This window comes from Psammomys obesus, unplaced genomic scaffold (assembly GCF_907164565.1).
Source record: "Psammomys obesus unplaced genomic scaffold, mPsaObe1.curated_primary_1811, whole genome shotgun sequence".
In the NCBI taxonomy this organism is placed as follows: domain Eukaryota; kingdom Metazoa; phylum Chordata; class Mammalia; order Rodentia; family Muridae; genus Psammomys; species Psammomys obesus.
In genome coordinates this window covers 3,193,616-3,208,771 of record NW_026596051.1, presented here as the reverse complement: position 1 = coordinate 3,208,771, position 15,156 = coordinate 3,193,616, and positions in this window count along the sequence as shown.

Below are 15,156 nucleotides of genomic sequence, written 5' to 3'. Positions count from 1 at the left end.
AATCTAATAAAAATGACAGGCAAAGTTTAGCTACAAATTTAATTATTATTTTTTTCTGATCATAATCACCCACAATTCTTCCATTAACTCTTTCCACCTTCCCTTTCTTAACTTTGTACGCTTTTTTTATTTTAATAACTTACCTAGTATCCAATCCATGTTGCCCATATAGTCTTGGGTGGGGGGTCATCCACAGAAGTGTGGTAACCCTACGGGGCCACACCCTTAAAGAAAACTGCCTGTGCCTCCTCTAGAAGACATCATCCTCAGTGAGGGTGGAAGTTCATGAGCCCTTTGACACTCCATGCTGGAATGCTGACTGGCTCGGTCTTGTACAGGTCTTACGTAGGCAACCACAACTGTTGTGGGTTCATGAATGCAACAGTCCTGCCAGGTCTAGAAATTTCTGTTTTGTTACCATCTTCCTTGAACTTTGGCTCTTACATTTGTTTTGCCCACTACAAATTTAATAATTTTCAGAGAGAGAAGGTGGGGGAACACCTAGAAAGCATCTATATACCTTATAATAAGAAAATGACTCAATAAGCCACCAGTGGCCTGTGATGGAACTTAGTGATAGCATGGAATGATGCAGAGCATTTAAAAAATTGGCAAGATATTGTGATATAAACATAATGAAAAATACATAATAGCTTATGAATTAAATTGCTTAAATGATTTTAAGTGTACCAAAGGATGCAGACAAATAGATAATGACTGGCATTAGATATTTAGTCTGGTCTAAGTGGGTGGGGGGGATCCTCTCATCTGAGGAATATGGGATGGAGGACGGGGGAAGTGGTAGAGGAGAGGGGAACAGGGGAGAGGAGGGAGGGCCTACAACCAAGATATAAAGTGAATAAAGAAATTAAGTAATTTAAACAAGTATTATCATAATCACAGCCTTTACATTTTTTCTTCTCACCTTTTTGTTTTTTATGTATTTGCTTCACAGATCACAATAAAATCACTGTAAAACTTAAGAATTGCATTTAAGAACTGAGATGCTATATGGCACTGATAGAGAGGAAAATATAAATAATATAAATACCCAATAATACACGCTAATAATGCATACTATCAACTAGGTTATAGATAGCATTTTTAACATAAAATATGAAATATGAATTATGAGCTCTTGACACTTGGGCTGGGATATGAGGTGCAAAAACAAGGATTCTTGAAAGGTGTGGTTGGCTTGAGGGTTTGCTACAAAGTGTTGCAGCATGAACAAGCAGGAGAAAGCGAGCTTGGCATCTAGTGGGTCCTATAGTAAGGGAAGTGGGGACTGCATCAGACAGAGACTCACTTGCCAGCTTTTCGATCCATTCCCCCTGCCAGGACTGCCTTGACAGGCCACAGGGGAAAGAGGACACAGTCAGTGCTGATGCAGCTCGATGGGCTGGGTTGAATGGGAAAGGGAGCTCCCCTTGTCTGAGGAATAGGAGTGGGGAGAAAGGAGAGGGAGAATGGGTTCGGTTGGGAGGGGAGGAGGGAAGGGGCTACAAGGATGTAAAGTGAATAAAACAAAAAGGGTATGGAGTTAGGTAGGGACAATCTGAGAGGAGTTGTGGGAGGAAAAACTGGATCAAAATATATTGTATAAAGAAAAATGTTAATAAATATATATATTAAATGCTAAAAAAAGAAAGTGAGCTTGGTTTTCAACCTGTGATATGAGCGTGGAAACAGGGTGACCTTGGTGACACTGAGAAATTTTTCTCTCCCTCCTTCTCTTCCTGAGAAGGCCATCGGCAGACAACTGCTGGCCATCTCTTTGGTATGAAAAATTTTTGTTCCTAGGTAAGACTTCTGAGGGAAAAGCACCTATTCACAATAGAAATGAATCCAAGACCCTGTACGAAAAGCTCTCCTTGTCACTGCTTCTCTGTCTCTTTCTGTGTCTCTCTCATGAACACATACACTCACTGAGCGAGCGAGAAAGAGAGAGACAGAGAGAAGTGGTCTGACCCAAGTTGTCCCAGGCTCTGGAGTGGATAGTAACACAGTACAGGAGCATTACCGTGACTGACGGCTCCAGAGAGTTTGGATACTGTACTGGATAGACCCCAAGAAGCAGTCATGGCAGCCTGTCAGTGAACATCACAGTATGGGATTTCACAATGAGAGCAAGCAATGGAAAACTTGAATTTATTTCTGTGGAAACGATCCCTGGCAACGGAGCTTTGAATTAGGCTGTTCTGAGCACAGGATGAATTTTTATTTCCTAACAATGTCTGTACCAGAGTCTCAGAGTTCTGAGAGTCTGGATTGATTCGGACTGATTTAATTGTTCACTTTGCATTTTTATAGCTCTTAGTATTAAAGTCAGCCATATATCAGGGGATTCTGTGTATTTAAAGAGCAGAACAGCATATGCTTTTTAAGAAGCTGAGACTAAACTTGTATGTTTTTTTTTTTGCTGAAGACGGTACCACGCAGACGAGTATCTCAATGCAGCCTCCCCTTCACATACCAGGACCAAAATGAACCGGAAGCCTACGACAGCAGAGTGAATGGCCAGTGTCAAGGAGACGTGTGTGAGATGGAAGAAGGATTCTAAGTGAACAGCCTCCTGAGTGACATGTCCTGGTCTTATACTGAAGAGGAGACCTGAAATTAACTTGAGCACCCTTCACAGGAACTTCAATTCCCAAGTTACCTTTGTGTTGTCTATATTACTGCAATATCCTTAACTTAACCTGCCATCCCAAAGGATCTCTGCCCTAGTCTGCACTGCAAATTTAAATACCAGAAGCCACTGTCAAATAGCCTGGATACCTATGTCTATACCTCTATCCCAAAACATCAACAAAACAGTAAGAATTAGTAGGAAAAAAAAAACACTTGTGGACACATTACTGACTAAATTATCACACTGGTACACACAATTGTTAGACATTTCCTCTTTGATTAAACAATGCAATTCATGTAAAAAGTAAAATACTTGTTTTAGTGGTCAGCGTTCCATAATTATAATACAGTAGCTGAGATTCAGCTTAGAAAGTGAAAAAAGTTTTATTTTGGCTTGTGGTTTTCGATGTTTTGCTCTAAGGTTGTTCAGCACAGTTGCTTTTAAGCCAGTGGTGAAGCAGTATATCTTAAGTAAATAAAAGATGCACTTACATCATGGCATCCAGAAAACAAAGCAAGATAGAGTCTGGGGTTCTATATGACTCTCCAGGGATAATCTCCCTATAAACTACCTCCCTACCATTAGACCCTGTCTCCTAACGGCTCTACTACTTTTCAATAGGAGCTAGGCCTTCAGCACATGGGGTAGGAGAAGACATAAAAACCCAAATACTAACAACACAAAGAGATATATAAGCCTTAGTTATAATTGTAGAGTGAGTGTAGATGTGCCAAACACCACTCTGTACTTGAGGCCAATGCACTAGACGTGACACATTAGCCAACCTGGTGTAATCCAAGAGATCAAGGAAATAAGATGAGTAAATGAAAAAAATTCTATGGTAGATAATGGGAAGTACAAGGAGAAAAATCAAGCAAGGAAGAGGTAAGCAAGATGGAGAGGTTTTGGGCATGTGAAATAACAGCAGAGAAGCCCCCATTGCAAAGGGAGCTGCGGAGGAGCTGGTGAGACCGGTGTAGCCAGAGGAGGTAAAGGACCAGGACATGTCAGCAGAGGCCAGATCGTCTAAAGCTTTAGTGGCATTGGAGGACTTTTTGGTGACTTTTGCCCTCAAGTCTGAATATATGGGAGCTAACTGTAGGACTTTGGATAGGGGAACAGCTTAACTTTCAAGCTTTCACAGTCTCCTTCTTTGACCCACTGTCTGTTATGTGCCAGGCCAAATGTGTCCATCATCTCACTTATTCCAGGCCATGGGTCTTCTGATCTCCACTTTCTTGTAGATGATAACAAAGGCAATAACTAGCTTCCCCCCTCCCATGTAACTGTTAGTTGACCAGACTAGGATTGAATCAAGTCTTTTCTTTTCCATTCTAATCATTACAACCACCTTTCACAAAATCAAAAGATCTGTCACAATAATTGATAATCCATTCCTGGTGACATTCAGACATAAAAATAACTGGAAATGCCAGTAAAAACATGGAGTATGTATACATAGTGTTCAGGGCTTGCAGAGGGCTTTCACATCCATTACCTCATTTGCTAACCGGAATAGTAATAAAAGCACCATTACCTTGGCAGTGGAGAAGCTACCTGAGGCATAGAAAGCAGGTTTTATACAGCACACTGTTCGTTACTACCTTCCTGGTGCTGGAAGCCTTGGGACTCAAGGATAAGGGTAGGATAGGAACCGGGACTAAATTGCAAAACCCTGTGTCAATGGCATGTACATTTAAGATGTAGAAACCAAATCCTACAGCTGAGCCCATGAGCCTCCTGTGGTGAGTCCTGATGAGACAACCAGGCTGTCTGACTTGTGTCCAATATACATTCATCAGTTGCTGTGCTTTTCTTTATGGACTGATCTCTAGGTCAGATTTGGTTTGCTCTTCAACTCCTCATCCTTCATTCAGACCTTTGCTTCCACTGGTCCACCCATACCCTGTGTCCCCAGCTTGACCCAGCTCTCATTAGTAATGAGGGCTCCACCCTGAGGATCATGTCCCAGCTGGATGCTGCAGCTGCGCTTGGCTAGGGCATTCCATCGGTCAGGGCCTGCCAGGTGCTCCCCTCCTGCCAGATTGTCTCTGCTCTGCTCCCCTTTCTGGAAAAACCAGTGGTCGATCTGTGGCAGCTGGGCTAGGTCATGGCCTCCTGTATCAGAATTACCTGTGAGGAGTATTAAAACGCCATTGCCAGAAGCCAGTCCCAGAGTTCTTGATTAGTCAGTCTGGGGCACAGTCTCAGAATCTGCTTTTCTAATAAGTTCCTAGGCAATGAGCACACTGCTGGACATATTCCATATTGAATATGGAATATTCAAGCCCACTAGTAAACAGAAGTGAATGGATTGGTGTTCATGTGTTTACACATTACTAGGGCACAAATCACATGCCCAGTATCCTGTAAAATTATAAGAAAGGGTTAAAATAATATAATTATATTTTAATTTTAAAAATAAAAAAATATATACAAAGGGATAAAAAAAATCATGCTTAGAGTTCTCTAAAGGTGACTCCAAAGGCACCTATGGATTCACAAATGTTTGCTATTTACAGAATTCAGGGTGTATGTAAGAGAAACAAGAGTTAGGACATCCTTCAAAGGACTTTATAGCCAAAGTAAAACAACAAACAAACAAGCTCAAACCAATGTCCAAGTATGGAATAACTGGGTCATATAGTCGTTCTATTTTCAGTTTTTGCATGAAGCTCCATATTGATTACCATCATAGCCATTCTGTTCTGGATGAGATGCAATCTCAAAATGATTTTAGTTTGCATTTCACTGATGGATTAGGATGTTGAACATTAAAAAAATTATATTTATAGGCCTTTTGTGTTTCTCTTTTGAGAGCAGCTCCTCATTTCATTGGCTTATTGTTGGGCATATTTGTGGTGTTGCCTGATTTCTGTGATTCTTTATATTGGAGGTACCCATGGCAGATTTTCTCCTATTCTGAAGGTTCCTTACTCTGCTGATAAATTTATTTATTGTGAATAACTTTTTAAAAATTTTACATAGTCCCATTTGTCAATTCTTGCAAGTATTTCCCATGTCACGGGACTCCTCCTCAGAAAGGTCATGTCCACATTTCACATGTATTACCATGTTTTCTTTTAATGGGTTTTAGCAAGAATATCCCAGTGAAGTTTAAGCAGCATTAGAACTCGACTGTGCCCTGTTTCAGAGGAGCTAGACCCCAACTAAGATTGAATTGTTTTGATTTTGGAAGAACCTTTGGAATACAGTAACGTTCAAGTCTACTATTCAAACATTTAAAGACATAAAGATAATTATTTTTAACATAGCTGATATTTCTAGACCATGATCAAGGTACTTGCAAAATGGTGACTTAATTATTCACACAAGGGTCTTTCTAGCATCTTGCTTGATTTTAAAGATACCAAAACTGAAACTCAGAAGTAAAAACAACTTAGCAAGATTAAAAAGAGAGCAAGTTACAAGAAGCTAAGAGTCCTACCCAAGGAATCTTGTTTACTCAGCCATCCTCTCAGGGATTATGGTGTATCATGAAATTAAACTCTGAACATGGCTGTTGTTGTTTAAAAATAACATTAAAATGTAAAATATTTTAAATAAAAAAGACAAAAAAAGAACAAAAAAAACCTTTTATGTCTGTACCACAGAAAGAGCTACAATTCAGGTTTAGGGTTATCATCATTTTTGGTTCTTTTTCCTTTTGTTTGTGTTATCAATATATGGTGCCTAAGATGTAGAGAACTATAATAGAAACTTGTATGTAATGACATATACTTTGTAGCTTCTTATGAAAAAAAATGCATGTTAGGAACTCCACAAGGAGAGCAACAGAACCAGAAAATTTGAACACAGGGGTCTTCCCAGAGACTCATACTCCAACCAAGTACCATGCATGGAGGTAACCTAGAACCCCTGCACAGATGTAGCCCATGGCAGTTCAGTGACCAAGTGGGTTCCATAGTAATGGAAGAGGGACTGCCTCTTACATAATCTGATTGGCCTGCTCTTTGATCACCTCCCCCTGAGGGGGGAGCAACCTTACCAGGCCACAGAAGATGACAATGCAGCCACTCCTGATGAGATCTGATAGACTAAGATCAGAAGGAAGGAGAGGAGGACCTCCTCTATCAGTGGACTTGGGGAGGGGCATGCATAAAGAAGGGGGAGGAAAGGGGGGATTAGGAGGGGAGGAGGGAGGGGTTTATGGGGGGATACAAAGTGAATAAAGTGTAATTAATAAAAGTTTTTTAAAAAGAGTGAGATAAAGTGTAACAGAATAAAAATCATTCAATGCTGGGCAGTGGAGGTGCACACCGTTAGTCCTAGCACTCAGTAGTCAGAGGCAGCCAGTTTTCTGTATGAGACCAGGCTAGTGAGTTCCAGAACAGCAGGGCTACACAGAGAAACCCTGTTTCAAAAAACCAAAAAGAAAGGAAGGAAGGAAGGAAGGAAGGAAGGAAGGAAGGAAGGAAGGAAGGAAGGAAAGAAGGAAGGAAGGAAGAATTCAAAACTCCTAGAATGTAAATTCACAGGCAAGAAGCTCATGAGACTTATATGGAAATTTAAGGATGTTCATATAATACAAGACAAAATAACCAAAACACATTTGCAATTGCTGACTTCTTGGTTTGATCTTGTGTATTGACATTGGTGTTCTCATTTTGTAGGTCTTGTTTATGAAACCATGTTGTTGAGATTCCACGGATAGAGCCACCCTGTTATATCTAGGAGACACTATCTCTCAGCAGATGACCTGGTCTCCTGGTTCTTACAATTTGTCTCCTACCTTGTCTATAATGTTTCCTAGAGCCTAGATATATGGAGCCATGCTACAGATATATCAATTGGGTCTGGGCCTCTCACAGTCACTTACTTATTTTTTGAGTTTGGACAAGCAGTGAATCTCTGTAATATCCGCCAATGCTGTGGAGAGCTTATCTGAAGAGGAGTGAGAGTAACATTTCTCTGTTAAATACAAAGTCACATATTTAGCATCCAGTCAGTAATTAAACAGGTTTAGAAAAATGAAAATCCATTCAATGGAAAAAAGACAGCATCTTCAACAAATGGTGCTGGTCTAACTGGAAGTCTACATGTAGAAAAATGCAAATAGATCCATACTTATCACCCTGCACAAAAGTCCAAGTGGATCAAAGACCTCAACATAAAACCAGACACAATAAACCGCTTAGAAGAAAAAGTGGGGAATACCCTTGAACTCATTGGCACGGAAGACAACTTCCTGAACAGAACACCAACAACACAGGCTTTAAGATCACCAATCAATAAATGGGACCTCATGAAACTGAAAAGCTTCTGTAAACCAAAGAACACTGTCCTCAGAACAAAACGACAGCCTACAGATTGGGAAAGGATCTTCACCAACCCTTTATCTGACAGAGGGCTAATATCCAGTATATATAAAGAACTAAAGAAGTTAAACAGCAAAAAAAATCAAGTAATCCAATTAAAAAATGGGGTACAGAGCTAAGCATAGAATTCTCTGCAGAGGAATATCGAGTGGCAGAGAAACACTTAGAGAAATGCTCAACCTTATTAGCCATCAGAGAAATGCAAATCAAAATGACCCTGAGATTTCACTTTACACCCATCAGAATGGCTAAGATAAAAAACTCAAGTGACAACACATGCTGGAGAGGTTGTGGAGAAAGGGGAACCCTCCTCCACTGCTGATGGGAATGTAAACTTGTACAACCACTCTGGAAAGCAATCTGGCGCTTTCTTAGACAACTACGAATAGCGCTTCCTCAAGATCCAGCTATACCACTCCTAGGCATATATCCAAAAGATTCTCAAGTACACAGTAAGGACATTTGCTCAACCATGTTTGTAGCAGCCTTATTTGTAATAGCCAGAAGCTGGAAACAGCCCAGATGCCCCTCAGTGGAGGAATGCATGCACAAATTTTGGTATATCTACACAATGGAATATTACTCAGCAATAAAAAACAAGGAAATCATGAAATTTGCAGGTAAATGGTGGGATCTGGAAAAGATCATCCCGAGTGAGCTATCCCAGAAGCAGAAAGATGCACATGGTATGTACTCACTCATATAGACATAATAATATAGGATAAACCTACTAAAAGCTGTACACCTAAAGAAACTAATCAAGAGGGAGGACTTTTGCTAAAATGCTCAATTTCTATTCAGAAAGGCAAAGAGGCTGGACATCAGAAGGAGGAGAAAAGAGGGAACAAGTCAGGAGCCTGACACAGAGGACCTCTGAAAAGCTCTGCCCTGCAGACTATCAATGTAGATGCTGAGACTTATGGGCAACCTTTGGACAGAGTGCAGGGAATCTTAGGAAAAAAGTGGAAAACAGTAAGATCTGGAGAGGACAGGAACTTCACAAGGAGAGCAACAGAACCAAAAAATCTGAGCACAGGGGTCTTTCCTGAGACTGATACTCCAACCAAGGACTATGCATGGAGATAACCTAAGACCCCTGCACAGATGTAGCCCATGGCAGTTCAGTATCCAAGTGGTTTTCATTGTGATAGGAACAGGGACTGTCTCTGACATGAACTGATTGGCCTGCTCTTTAATTATCTCCCCCTGAGGGGGAAGCAGCTTTACCAGGCCACAGAAGAAGACAATGCAGCCACTCCTGATGAGGCCTAATTGACGAGGATCATAAGGAAGGAAAAGCAGTCCTCCCCTATCAGTGGACTTGGGGAGAGGCATGCATGCAGAGGGTGGAGGAAAGGAGGGATTGGGACGGGAGGAAGGAGGGAACCACAGGTGGGATACTAAGTGAATAAAGTGTAATTAATAAAGAAAAAATAAAATTAATCATAAAAAAAGAAAAATGACTGCAATACGTTCTCCTTTAGGGTCTATGACCTCATCAGCTGTAAGTAGTTGGTTGATTTCACAGTATCAGGCATAAATTTCTTCCCATTGAGTGGACTTTAAGTCTAATTAAGCTGTTGGTTATGCCAAAGATAATAGTACCATTATTATACCATTGGAGGTATCTTTCCAGGAGGCTCCTTCTTATGTTTTAAAGGCTTTACAGCTGGTTATGACTACTGACTATTTTTCTCCCTTTGCAACTTGCAAAGTACCTTCTGATACTACAACAGCTAGTGCTCTGAAAGGAAGCTTCTGAGACACTTCCAATTCAATGACACAAAGTCTTGTGTCTGGAGTGTGTGGTGTCTTCAAATATAGGCTTTGTTTTTCTTTAAGTTTGGAGAAACAACCAAGGACAAGGCAATCATCTGTATTACTTTGGAAGTCTCTGGGAGCCCTGATGAACAACTTGAAAGGATATTGCCATAGTTGGCACTGGGGTTATTGTTCAATAGTTTGTGGGCTCCTTAGAGGAGCATTATAACCCCTTGTGGAGTAATTTCACTCTATCTATCTATCTATCTATCTATCTATCTATCTATCTATCTATCTATCTATCTACTATTTGTCACCTAACTTTCTATCTATATATATCCCTATCTTCCTTTTTATCTATCTATGAATCATATATAGATCTAATATATTTTAAGTGCTCATAAGAAAACATGTATTTTGCAGTTACTTTAATGCTTTATTGTATATGTTGCTTTGACCATTGCACTTGGTGATTTTTCTCTGGCTTGATGAATGATTAGTATACAAAAACATTTTTTGCACTATTTTCAACTGTGTTTATGTGCATGCATTTATTTAATAATAGTTCACAAATTCTATTGGATATCAAAAGAAAGTCTCTATGACTTGATATGTTTGGAGATAAATGTATCCAGACAAATGCAGAATCTGAGAAGTTCTACAGAAATATTTTAAATCATTAGTAGCATATGTTTTATTACTTTGAATGTCTTCATTGACAAACACTCAATCAGATTATACTCATTGAAAACCAGTAATCAACACTGAGATATTTCTGTCTCACAGCCTGTAGAGCTGGAGGGCTAGGGGACTGGAGGGCTGGAAGGCTGGATGGCTGGAGGTTTAGAGGGCCGAGTTTAGTAAACCAGTGGCTTCAATTTGCTGTAGCTTAGCTGCAATGACATATTCTATCTGCTCTATTTCCTAAGTGGAGTGGGGACTTCAGGTAAGCCAAGACATCTGCTAGAGATCACAGATGCCAGAGGGTCTCAAAAGCCACAGCTTTCCAGCACCCACTGAAAGGCGACCATTATTCTGAGAAATAAAACTTACTTTTACAGAAGTAAAATCTCTTCTGTAAAAGGCAATTTTGTTTACATTTCTCTACTTCAAATTATTAATCTTCCACAGAGAGAACAGCTAAACTTCACCAAAATGGGCAAGGCACCAAGACTGACTGAACAGCCTGAAATCTGGCTTTTGGAACAGAGCTGGCTGAACTTTTACTGCCTTTGAAACACAAATCCATTTGGTAAGGAGGCCTAATCATCTAGGAAAAATAGTGATGCGAGGAACAGGATGCCATATCTGATGGATTTGTGAAAGCATAAGGTTACTGAAGTTCCAGCCAGATCACAGGAAAATGCTTTCTCTTCCATTCCGCGGAGGCCTGCATGTCAGTATCAAATCATTCCCACACTATAAAATCTACCTTCAAAATCCCATGCCTTGAAGGAGATCAAGGTTTTGGCTTTTGGAGGGTTTTCTCCAGAGTCTTAAATAGATTCCCAACAGCAGTTCCTCTGTGCCTTTGTTCAAACAAAAATCCTTTTTTTTTTCTTAAGCAAGAATACTTATTTTTATTTTGACTCCTTTCCTATGTTGTTCATCAAGAAAAATATACATGCTCTCTTGAAACTCTCTGATTGATCTGGTTAAGTTTTTATTTCTTGTTTATTTTTACTTATTTTCCAGAAATTCATAGATAATTGATGCATACAACTATTATATATATATATATATATATATATATATATATATATATATATATATATGGTTACACTTCTATATACTTCATTTATAATTGGTCTTTTGTTCCTATCTCTTGATCAGAAAGGGCAATTTGAAGAAGAGGTGTTTTAACTTTTAAAACCGAAAACGTGACATCTAGTCATACACCTGCTATGTTGTCACCATGATAATAATGGTCTAAATCTCTGAAACTGTAAGCCAGCCTCAATTAAACAGAATCCTTTGGCTCAGGCTGCATGCAACAGTACCTGGAATACGAAAGCAACAGGCACCATGTACATTGGCAGGGCCCATTCACCTTCCTGTCTTGTCATGGATTTATGGCACTACAATTGGTGTCTGTCTCTTTTGAACAGGCCTAACATTTGTGATCAATCTTTTGTTGTTGCTTAGCTATTTTTCCTATTTATAATTTGAGAATAATTTTAAAGATATTGCTAAAGGCTTAGAACACACTGCATATAAAGTCAAGATAATACATTACGGGATATCTAGGTATTTATAGGAGAAATACATGCAAATTTATAAACATGTACCGAGAATTTCAGGTTCACAGGTTATATTCAGTCTCAGGCGTTTCCTGTTGTTTTGGGTGGACAATGTTTATACACTCAGAAAAACAAACAAACAAAAAACCCTTTTAATGAATTATAACCAATTCCAGTATGATAAGAATCTGTTTTTGCTTTGTAGTGTTACATTTTCTCTAGAAATATTACCCTAAACTGCCAAAAGCTGAGGGTTTCTTTTTTTTTTTTTTTAAACAAAGGACTCATATGAAACTGGGTGGGAAAGAATGAATATGGAAATCATCTGCTGTTTAAATATGTCCTGCTTTTTTTCCCCTGTTAACTCAGCTTTATCCTTTTTTCTTAAGGAGAAAGTGCTTGCAATTGCAGTCACTGTCTTACAACTGGAGCAGAACGTATGTTCCAACACATGTATGATATAATCTCATCGCTGGGGACTTCATCAAGTACCAATAAATGAGTCTTGAGTTGGAAAAAGCTGTTTTCTTTGCACAAATTCAAAAGCTTACCAGGTTATTTAGGAAACAAACAAACCAAACCTGTAATTCCTTTGGCTTAGGGCAGAGACGGTAATCAAAAGAGAAGCAATTGGCCTATTATTTAATTTTACCACACTGTTTTACACATTAATCAAGATAAATGTTCAATGATGTCTTAAAATAAAATTATATTTTGCATGTATCACACATTATGTCTAGTATAGAGGTAAGTTCACATTATTATTATCATTTTCTCCATTTCTCAGAAAAATAAACTGAGGCAAAGTTTAAGCCATATACTTACATATGGTCACAGGAAAAAAAAATTATGAATTCCAACCCTGATGTTGTAACCTAAAGCATTGAGTAAATCGATACAAGCATATTGAACACTCAGAGAGAAGAGAATCGTTGTTTGCTTGTAGTTGACGCTGAGCAGCGAATGGCCCTGTGTCTAGAAAGAGCTGACAACTGCGCTGGGAGCTGAGCAGCTACAGTGCCGCTACCAGCTCAACTAACAGCTCCATGGAGAGCGTTTTCCCCAGATTGAAGTGTCTCCTAAGTCATTGGAAATAGCCATTTTCCCTGTGGTACCGCAGGTGTAAGTCATAGACCCCTTTCAGCATATGAATAATGTAGTGACTATGCTGGCAGGCATTTACCAATTCTTTTAACTTTCAGACCTGCTACTTTGAAGGATACATAGAACACTTAAAAATAAAACAGTGGGAGAGGAGGCCTTACATGCTCATTTTGGAAAACGTGAAAACACAGGGGGTATCTACTAACAGTCACTTGCTCTGTGGTATTTGGAGTTGTTCCTCTGTAGAATTTATTGTCACAGCTACTATAATTGAAACAGGTATTCAAATCAGAAATTATAAGAAAGGTGTTTTAAATGGTATGAGAAAATATTTGCATATGAAAGGAAATAAAGCATTTAAATACAATCAAAACACTTACATAGTTTGGTACAAGAAAAAGTTCACAGTCTCAACACCTCACTTCTTACCACAACTGAACACAACCCCTGGCTCTGAATTTAAAATTTCCAGTAAGTCACCACAGTGATCTCACCTGAATTTCACAACTTGAAACTGAGAAGCTTCTGTAAAGCAAAGAACACTATCAATAGAATGAAACGGCAGGCTACAGATTAGGAAAGATTTTCACCAATCCTACATCTGACAGAGGGTTAATATCCAGAATAAAAAAAAAAAAAAACTCAAGAAAGTATATACCAAAAAAATCAAATAATACAGTTAAAAATTGAAATACAGAGCTAAACAGAGAATTCTCAACAAAGCAGTCTCAAATGGTGGAGAAGCACTTAAAGAAACGTTCAATGTCCTTAGTCATAAGAGAAATGCAAATCAAAATGACTTGGAGATCTTATACCTGTCAGATTAGCTAAAATCAAAAATTCAAGGACAGCACATGCTGGTGAGGATGTGGAGAAAAGGAAACACTCCTCCATTGCTGGTGGGAGTGCAAACTTGTATAACCACTTTGGAAATCAATCTGACACCTTCTCAAAAAACTGGGAATAGCCATACCTCAAGATCTCTGCAAAGCAAAGACACTGTCAACAGAACAAAACAACAGCATACAGACTGGGAAAAGATCTTCACCAACAATACATCTGATAGAGGGCTAATATCCAGAATATACAAAGAACTCATGAAGTTAAACAACAGCAAATCAAGTAATTCAATTTAAAAAATGGGGTACAGAGCTAAAGAGAATTCTCAACAGAGGAATATCAAATGGACAAGAAACACTTAAAGAAATTTTCAACATCCTTAGTCATCTGGGAAATACAAATCAAAATGACCCTGAGATTCTACCCATCAGAACGGCTAAAGTAAAACTCAAGTAACAACACATACTGGAGAGGATATGGAGAAAGGGGAACCCTCTTCTATTGCTGGTCGAAATGTTTACTTGTGCAGCCACTTTAGAAATCAATCTGGTGGTTACTCAGAAAATTAGGAATAGTGATACTTCAAGATCCCAGCTATATCACTCCTGGACATATATCCGAAAGAAGCTCAACCATACAACAAGGAAATTTGCACAACCATGTTCATAGCAGTTTTATTCATAATAACCAGAGACTGGAAACAACCTAGATGTCTTTCAATAGAAGAATGGATACAGAAATTGTGGTACATTTACACAATGGACTACTACTCACCAATTAAAAATAAGGAATTCGTGAAATTTTCAGGCAAATAGATGGAACTAGAAAAGATCATTCTGAGTGAGGTAACCTAGAAGCAGAAAGACACACATGGTATATATTCACTTATAAGTGGATATTAGATATACACTACAGGATAAAGATACTAAAATCTATACTCCTAACGAAGCTAAACAACAAGGGAGACCCTATGGAAGGGGTTTAATCTTCATTCAGAAGAGCAAACAGGATAGACATCAGAAGAAGGAGAAGACAGGGAACAGTACAGAAGGACTCTAACCATCAGGGTATCAAAGCAGATGCTGAGACTCATAGTCAAATTTTGCACAGAGTGCAGGAAATCTTCTGAAAGCAAGGGGAGATAGAAAGACATGGAGGGGACAGGAGCTCCAAAAGGAGACCAACAGAGCCAAAAAAAAAAAAAAAAAAAAAAAAAAAAAAAAAAAAAAAAAAAAAA